Below are 7,024 nucleotides of genomic sequence, written 5' to 3'. Positions count from 1 at the left end.
TTTCACCGGTGCCTGGCTTTAAATAGGACCCAGCCCCCCCCAGCCAGAGCCAGCCCGGCCGGCCAGCGCGGGGCACGGCGGGAAGTGTAGTGCTGCCTCGCGGGGCACCTTGGGAACGCGCGGGGCATGCCGGGACCCGCCGTGCCGCCGCGAGCCCGCGACACTACATCTCCCAGAGGCCTCCGCGACCTCCATCCAATCAGGGGCCGTGCTGACAGGACGCTCCGTCCCTCCTGCTGCCCGAGACTCAGGTCCTCCCGCTGGGGAGGAGCGGAGCTGCAGTCGCGGCCGCCCTGCCCGTGCTCAGGTCCTGGTGGCGTGAGGTGAGGCCGCAGCACCTTAGAGACCGACTTGCTGAAAAAGGCGGCTGGCTCCGCGTCTCCCCCTCCCCGAGGCAGGGTCCCTCTGCCGCCGCTTTGTTGGGCTCTTCGTGGAGGAGCCCCAAGTCCCGGCGGCGCTTCTTGAAATCCCGCGTCCAGGCCCTCGCCCCCTCTCGTTGTCACGGCCCTGCCGGGACCACTGTTGTGCCACGACACCAGCAACGACGTGTGAAATGGAGTCCGTGTCAGGTGACCTGCCCTGTAATTTGCTGCTTAGCAGTTCCCCGAGTGACACGAAGGCCCCGCGTGCACTCGTGAGCCCTTATCTGTGAAAAAGGTCAGAGACCACACGGAGAAGGTTAAAAAGCTGGAATAAATGGTCTACTTAAGGCCCTCTGACAAGGAAGGGGAAGGAAAGCCAGCTCTTTTTAAATGCAGCCCGACAATTTTGGGGGTGTTGGTTGTAGCCACGTTGCTCTAAGGAGAGAGACAAGGTTATTTGGGTGAATGTGATATCTTTTATTAGACCAACTGAACAGTTGTCTCACTAAAATGATAAAACGCACTGTGATCATGCACACGCACTACAGCGAATTTGGAGCGTATTTATGTCAACTCGTGGGACCTACGTCTTTGCATCCGTAAAAATCGCTTTTATTCACGACTTGGTTAATTAGCCATAGACAGACACGCTCTTGTATGCTTGTATTTCAGGAGTGCGAGATGTAGAAACTGTATGCGTGTTGTATATGAAGGCAAAACCTTTTATTAAAAAAATGTTAGAATTGGTACCTGCCTGGGTGTAGTTGGAAGGCAATACAGGAACCCACACGCGGTAGCTACGTAGGTTTGTAATTGTACATGGATGGAAACCAAATCATGCCGGCAGTCATGCAGTTTACAGCAGCCCATGGAATTACACAGCTGAGCTCATCACAAATTTTACTTCTAATGTTGTATTGAGGTAGATTAATAGCAACCTATATACCTAAAATTTTAAAAAAAATCTCTTCAAATTAACATTTTTAAGAGCATCTAGACTCTGAACTACAGAATCTAAAGCCCATACTTGATTTTTATGGAACAGGCCAACCTCTTGCAAGTAAAAATAGTCGGTCTAGTCAGCATAGCATAGCAGGCATGCTAGCCTAGTGATAAAAGTGAGTGCTCATGTGTAGATACCTTGTTTTTTTAGAATAGATGGTGAAATGTTTTACACATGAAAAGCCAAAATTTGCATCTTTTTCCATTGTGTGGTAAGGATCATGTTTTTGTCATTATTTAACTGACAATTCTTGTCCACCACATTTGTACCCTTTTTTTATTAAAACAAACTTTTAGGACCAGTTGGTACAACAGCCCCAACATAGATAAGGCTAAGTCAGTCATTTCTGAGTCAGTCATTTATTTCTTGTGAAGTCTATGATGTCTGAATGGACCAAAGGGCAGGATTGGGGCCTGCTTAATAATACAAGGAGAAATAGTGTAACTGACCATATATGAAATAAAGTGGTGTGTCCCCCCAGCTTCCCCCCACCCCCTCCACCTTGAATTTATTCCATTAATACAGTAGACTCAACGTTTTGGTTTCATGGGCCAAATGAGTGGCATGGGGCCGGTCTGCAGGCTGGATCAAGCCCCATGCACCAGGATTGGGCCCTAGGGAATGGAACCACACCCTTCCTGCATCTTTTGTTGGCGCTGGCACTGCTTCCTCACACCCCTGTGTCCTGGGGTTGGGCCACAGGGGCCTGGTGCAGCACCCACATCCTGGGATTGGGCCCCAGGGGCCAGGTAATTCCCCTTCCCACTCCTACACCCCAAGATTGGACTGTGTTGGCCTGGTACTGGTCCCTCCCAACCCCTCACACCAGGACTGGTCCCTGGGGTACACAATGGGATTGAGTACCCAATCCATCATGCAGGGCCTGGAGCTCCCCATGGGTTCCAAAATTTGGGGTGGGGGAGCAGTAGCACTTTCCATACCCCAAATTTCCATACTCATGGGGAGCCCCACAGGCTGGATGACAGTGCCGCAAGCTTGATCTGGTCTACAGGCCAGAGGTTGAGAACCCCTGCATTAATAGAAATTATTTGTGTCAGCTATAGGTACAGAATATTACATTGACAGTTCTTCAACATGTATTTAGAACACAAGCAGGCTTCGGAAGTATGGGTTGAATGAATGGACCGCAAGGGGGACAGAAAACTGGCTAGATTATCCGGCTGAGAGGGTAGTAGTCAATGACTACATCTAGTTGGCAGCCAGTCTCAAGTGAAGTGCCCTAAGGGTCAGTCCTAGGGCCTTGTTTGTTCAGTATTTCATCAGTGACCTGGAAGATGACGTAGAGTGCACCCTCAGCAAGTCTGCAGATAACAACAAGCTGGGGGGAGTAGTAAACATGCTGAGGGATAGGGCTAGGATTCAGAGAGACCTTGATAAATTGGAGATTGGATCAAAACAAATCTCATGAGGTTCAATAAGGACAAGTGCAAATTTCTGCATGTAGGAGGACAGAACAGTCCCATGCACTAGTACAGCCTGGGGACTGACTGGCTAAGCAGCAGCTCTACAGAAAAGGATCTGGGGGTTACAGTGGACAGTAGGCTCAATTCAATTCAATACAGTTTGTTAAGGATTCTGGCTAAATCCCATGCTCCCAAAGATGACAGAACACACATTGGACCATAATATAAATAAGTTCAAACAAAGTAACCAAACTACAAATGTTATCTTAAAAATAAAGGCCAACAACATAAAAAACATTAATATAAATACAGTAGTAAATCAAGACATGAATCTATAATATTGTTGTACATGGATCCACAACTGAGACAGTAAAATCAAATCTAATGTTAAAATGTATCACTTATATTAGTAATAAAGGATATTTAACTCTAATTGCCTCAGCCTTATAAGCAAAAATTGCAAGATGGTTTGCTAAATTTGGATCTGTTTGCTGTAAAAGCCAGATTAATTTCTCTCTGTTTGAAAAATGTATCAATTTCTGCAAGAACAGTAATAAATAGGTTCTCCTTATGTCATTATATAAAGAACACTGTAAAACATATCCAAAACTAGACAGTCTGGGCAACATCTTTTAGCCCTTGGAATGGAAAATCTACATCCAGCCAGAAGAGCTGCGGGCATCTGTTCGGTCCTGAGTGTAGTCAAAGGATCACCATTTATTATTGAGATCCAACTGTAAATACCTTTCTTCCCCCCCAAATCTAATTTCCAAAGAGTATATAAAAGGGGCAATAAAAAGTAGCCCTAGCCACCGCAAAATCATTCTGCCTGGCAGTATCTCGTATCCTCTGGAAAACCTGAACCTTTTCTATGGGGGAGAAAAATCTTTCATTATCTTTGAGATAGTATCCTATCCCAGAAAGTGCAAAAGTACGGGAAAGAAAAGCTAACTAGAGTGATTGGAACAGAGGGGGATTATTAATATCCATGGGCAGCTGGTGCCGCCTTAGTTGGGGTGTGGGGGGGCACGCACCTCTCCCCTCCCCAAGTGACCAGTCAGCGACCAGGGGGAGTGGGGTGGCGCTCCTAGAAGTGGCCACGGAGCTCCCACTCCCCAGCCGGCACTTGCAGGGGGTGGGGAGCATGGCCTGATAGGTGGTGTATCGGTGCTCTTAGGGGGTGCACATGCATCTCTGTGCACTCCCTACTCATTGCCACTATTAATATCTTCTATGTAGCATAATTTAAGCAGATGAGATGATAAAATGATAATAATATTAGTTAAAATAGAATCCATTCCTGTCTCTAATCTCAAAAAAGATTCAGGAATTGAGGGAGGAAGAGCCAGAAGAGCCCTAAGAAACTTTTTCTGAGGTATGTCTACATCATTACTATCGGCATAACCCCATACCTCAGCACCATATAAGAGCTGAGAGGTAACTTTGGCTTTATATACTGATATAGGAGCTTAGACTGATCATCCTGCTGTGGTTTCATAAAATTTCATTATCGCCCCCCGCCGATTGGGCTGCCTTAGTTTTAACTGCTGAATATGATGTTTCCATGATGGAGAAGCTGTGAATAACACACCCAAATACTTATAGGTTTTGATAACTTCAAGTTTGATTCCTCCCATATTCCATCTTTTCCCCTTTTACCCATGCTATGAGATGGTGTAGCAAATGGCACCCAAAAATTTTAGCTGAAACACATATCAAATTTATAGGGCGATAAGATTCTGGGTTATCTTTTAAACCTTTCTTGAAAATCGGTACAATAATACTCCCAGGAATCTGGGATTTGGCCCAACTCATAAAATTATAACATTTTTCCAAGATTGGAGTCTACTATTTGATGTTATCAATGTAAACTTCCACCAGTATTCTGTCTGAGCCTAGGTGGACAGTAGGCTAAATATCAGCCAACAGTGTAGGCTAATGGCATACTGCACTGCAGTAGTAGGAACGTTGCCAGCAGATTGAGGGAAGTGATTATTCCTCTCTATTTGCCACTGGCGAGGCCACATCTGTGTTCAGTTTTGGGTCCCACACTACAGAAAGGATGTGGACAAGTTGGAGAGAGTCCAGTGGAGGGTCAACAAAAATGGTGTAGAGGCTGGGGCACATGATTTATGAAGAGAAGCTGAGGGAACAGGGATTATTTAGTCTGAAGAAGAGAAGACTGAGCGGGGATTTAGTATCGGCCTTCAACTACCTAAAGAGTAGTTCCAGAAGATGGAGCTGGATTGTTCTCAGTGGTGGCAGATGACTGAATAAGCAGCAGTGATCTCAAGCTGCAGCAAGGGAAATTTAGGTTAGATATTAGGAAATAATCTCTCACTTGGAGGGTAGTAAAACACTGGAACAGGTTATCCAGAGAGGTTGTGGATTCTCTGTCCTAGAGGGTTTTTAAGACCTGGCTAGACAAAGACTCGTCTGGGATGTTCTAGTTGGGGATGGTCCTACCTTGAGCAGAGGGTTGGACTAGATGACCTCCTGAGGTCCCTTCCAACCCTAATTTTCTATGATTCTATGGTATACTGAATATTTACTATAACTATCAAACCAACCATGGAAGGAAGAATAAGTTAATTCTTATCTCTGGTGCATATCTTGTTAATTATATAGGGAGAGGGATTATCAACTCAACTATTTATGTTTTGTATATTATAATACAATAGCTTTGTGTCTGTTGTTTTGAACCACTTCTGGTCTCTAGAATCTGTGGGAATCTGTGATGTCAAAGAATCGTAAGAATGATTATTCAAGTGTAAGGTAATCTGCTAACATATGATGTGTATATATAATATGCATATGTCTACACCATGGGCCTGACACAAAGATTATTGAACCCTGGGGAAAAAAATTAGTTTTAGGTTTAGGCCTGTAAAATAGTTTTCATTACCTTTAGAAAGTTTGGTACAGTTTAAAATGGACGGGCAATTATTTCAGCTGGAGGACTGCTCCAGCCGAATGAGTTGGAGGTGAGCAGTTGAGGGCCACAACGGTAGCCCCACCCCTTACAGATGGCCTGCCCTCTGGGTGCCATCTTTGGACCAGAAGTCCTGCTCCTAACCCCTGACCTTTGCCACTGGAAGGCCCTCCCTTTGCCCCCCAGAAGTACTCCTTTTGGGAAGGAAGGATTGCCATCTTGGAACAAGAAAAAAATCATGCACTAAAAGTCAAACAACTACTATAACATATTTTTATTTTAATACAAAAAGTATTTTTGCATTGATTTGTGTTTGCATGCTGTTTAGAGAGAAGATTGCAAAAATAAAGTCTTACTCTTGTATATTGTGTGTGGGGGTTGTGGGGTGTGGTTTGGGGTGGGTGTGTGTATGGTGGGGCAATAGAGTATGTTACGCTGCATGTGTATATGTGGGGGGTTGTGGGAACAGGATGTGGGTGTGTGGTGTTTGTGGGGTATGAGAGGCTCCCCTCCACTTCGGGTGGAGTCCCGTGACCTCCATGGCAGGGAGCAGCAAAGGCAGCTGGCTCCATCACGCGGGGCTTCCCCCAGTGGCATGCAAATGCTGGGAGCTGCATGAGTGTCAAAGGGAGCCCCAGCCAATAGAGGCAGGGCAACCTGGCTGCTCTCCTTGCCACCACAAGCAGCACTGTCGGAGCCACATGCTACCAGTTAGCAGCACCTTCATGGGGCACAAGTGGAGAGAGGACACACACACTTCAGGGAGAGAGGACTCCTGGGATGAGACAGCATCCACCTCATGTGGAGAGATAAGTCCCTGTTCTCAGCCAGGACAGCTGATCTACTGGACAGGGCTTTAAACTGACTTTGCTGGGGGATGGGGAAACTCCAAGTGGAGCATGCCTGGTGACTGGCAAACAGGAAAGCTCCCACATGGAGGACACTAAGAGAACTGTTTTTGAAAATGTTAACAAAACAGTTCTCCCACAGTGTCTCAGGAAAGCAGGAGTGTTAAGTTGGGGGCCTCAGATGACTGTAAACCAATGCCAGGAGCATGGGGAACAAGCATGAGGAGCTAGCTCTCCTGCTCTCTAGTGGGCAATATGGCCTGGTAGGGTTCACAGAGACCTGGTGGGATTTCTCACAAGGTTGGAGCATAGCCATAGAGGGCTACACCCTGCACAGAAGGGACCAAGCAGAGAGAAAAGGCAGTGGGGTGGTAGCTCTCTATGTGAGGGAGCAGTACACCACTCTGGAGGCTGACATTGGCTCCAAAGATAAGCAGCTTGAAACCCTCTGGGTC

General features: G+C 46.3%; 1 protein-coding gene across 1 annotated transcript in view; it reads right to left on the bottom strand.

The window, feature by feature from the left end:
• NCOA3 (nuclear receptor coactivator 3) overlaps positions 1-359 on the bottom strand; it is a 150,952-nt gene extending 150,593 nt beyond the window's left edge. The window contains exon 1 of the mRNA XM_025191662.1: positions 339-359. The gene's annotated coding sequence lies outside the window, so the exon portion shown is untranslated. The remainder of the gene's footprint in view (positions 1-338) is intronic.
• Between the last annotated feature and the right edge of the window lie 6,665 nt (positions 360-7,024).

This window comes from Alligator sinensis, unplaced genomic scaffold (assembly GCF_000455745.1).
Source record: "Alligator sinensis unplaced genomic scaffold, ASM45574v1 scaffold76_1, whole genome shotgun sequence".
In the NCBI taxonomy this organism is placed as follows: domain Eukaryota; kingdom Metazoa; phylum Chordata; order Crocodylia; family Alligatoridae; genus Alligator; species Alligator sinensis.
Note: the sequence above shows the minus strand (reverse complement) of the source record. Positions and strands in the feature narration are given on the sequence as shown.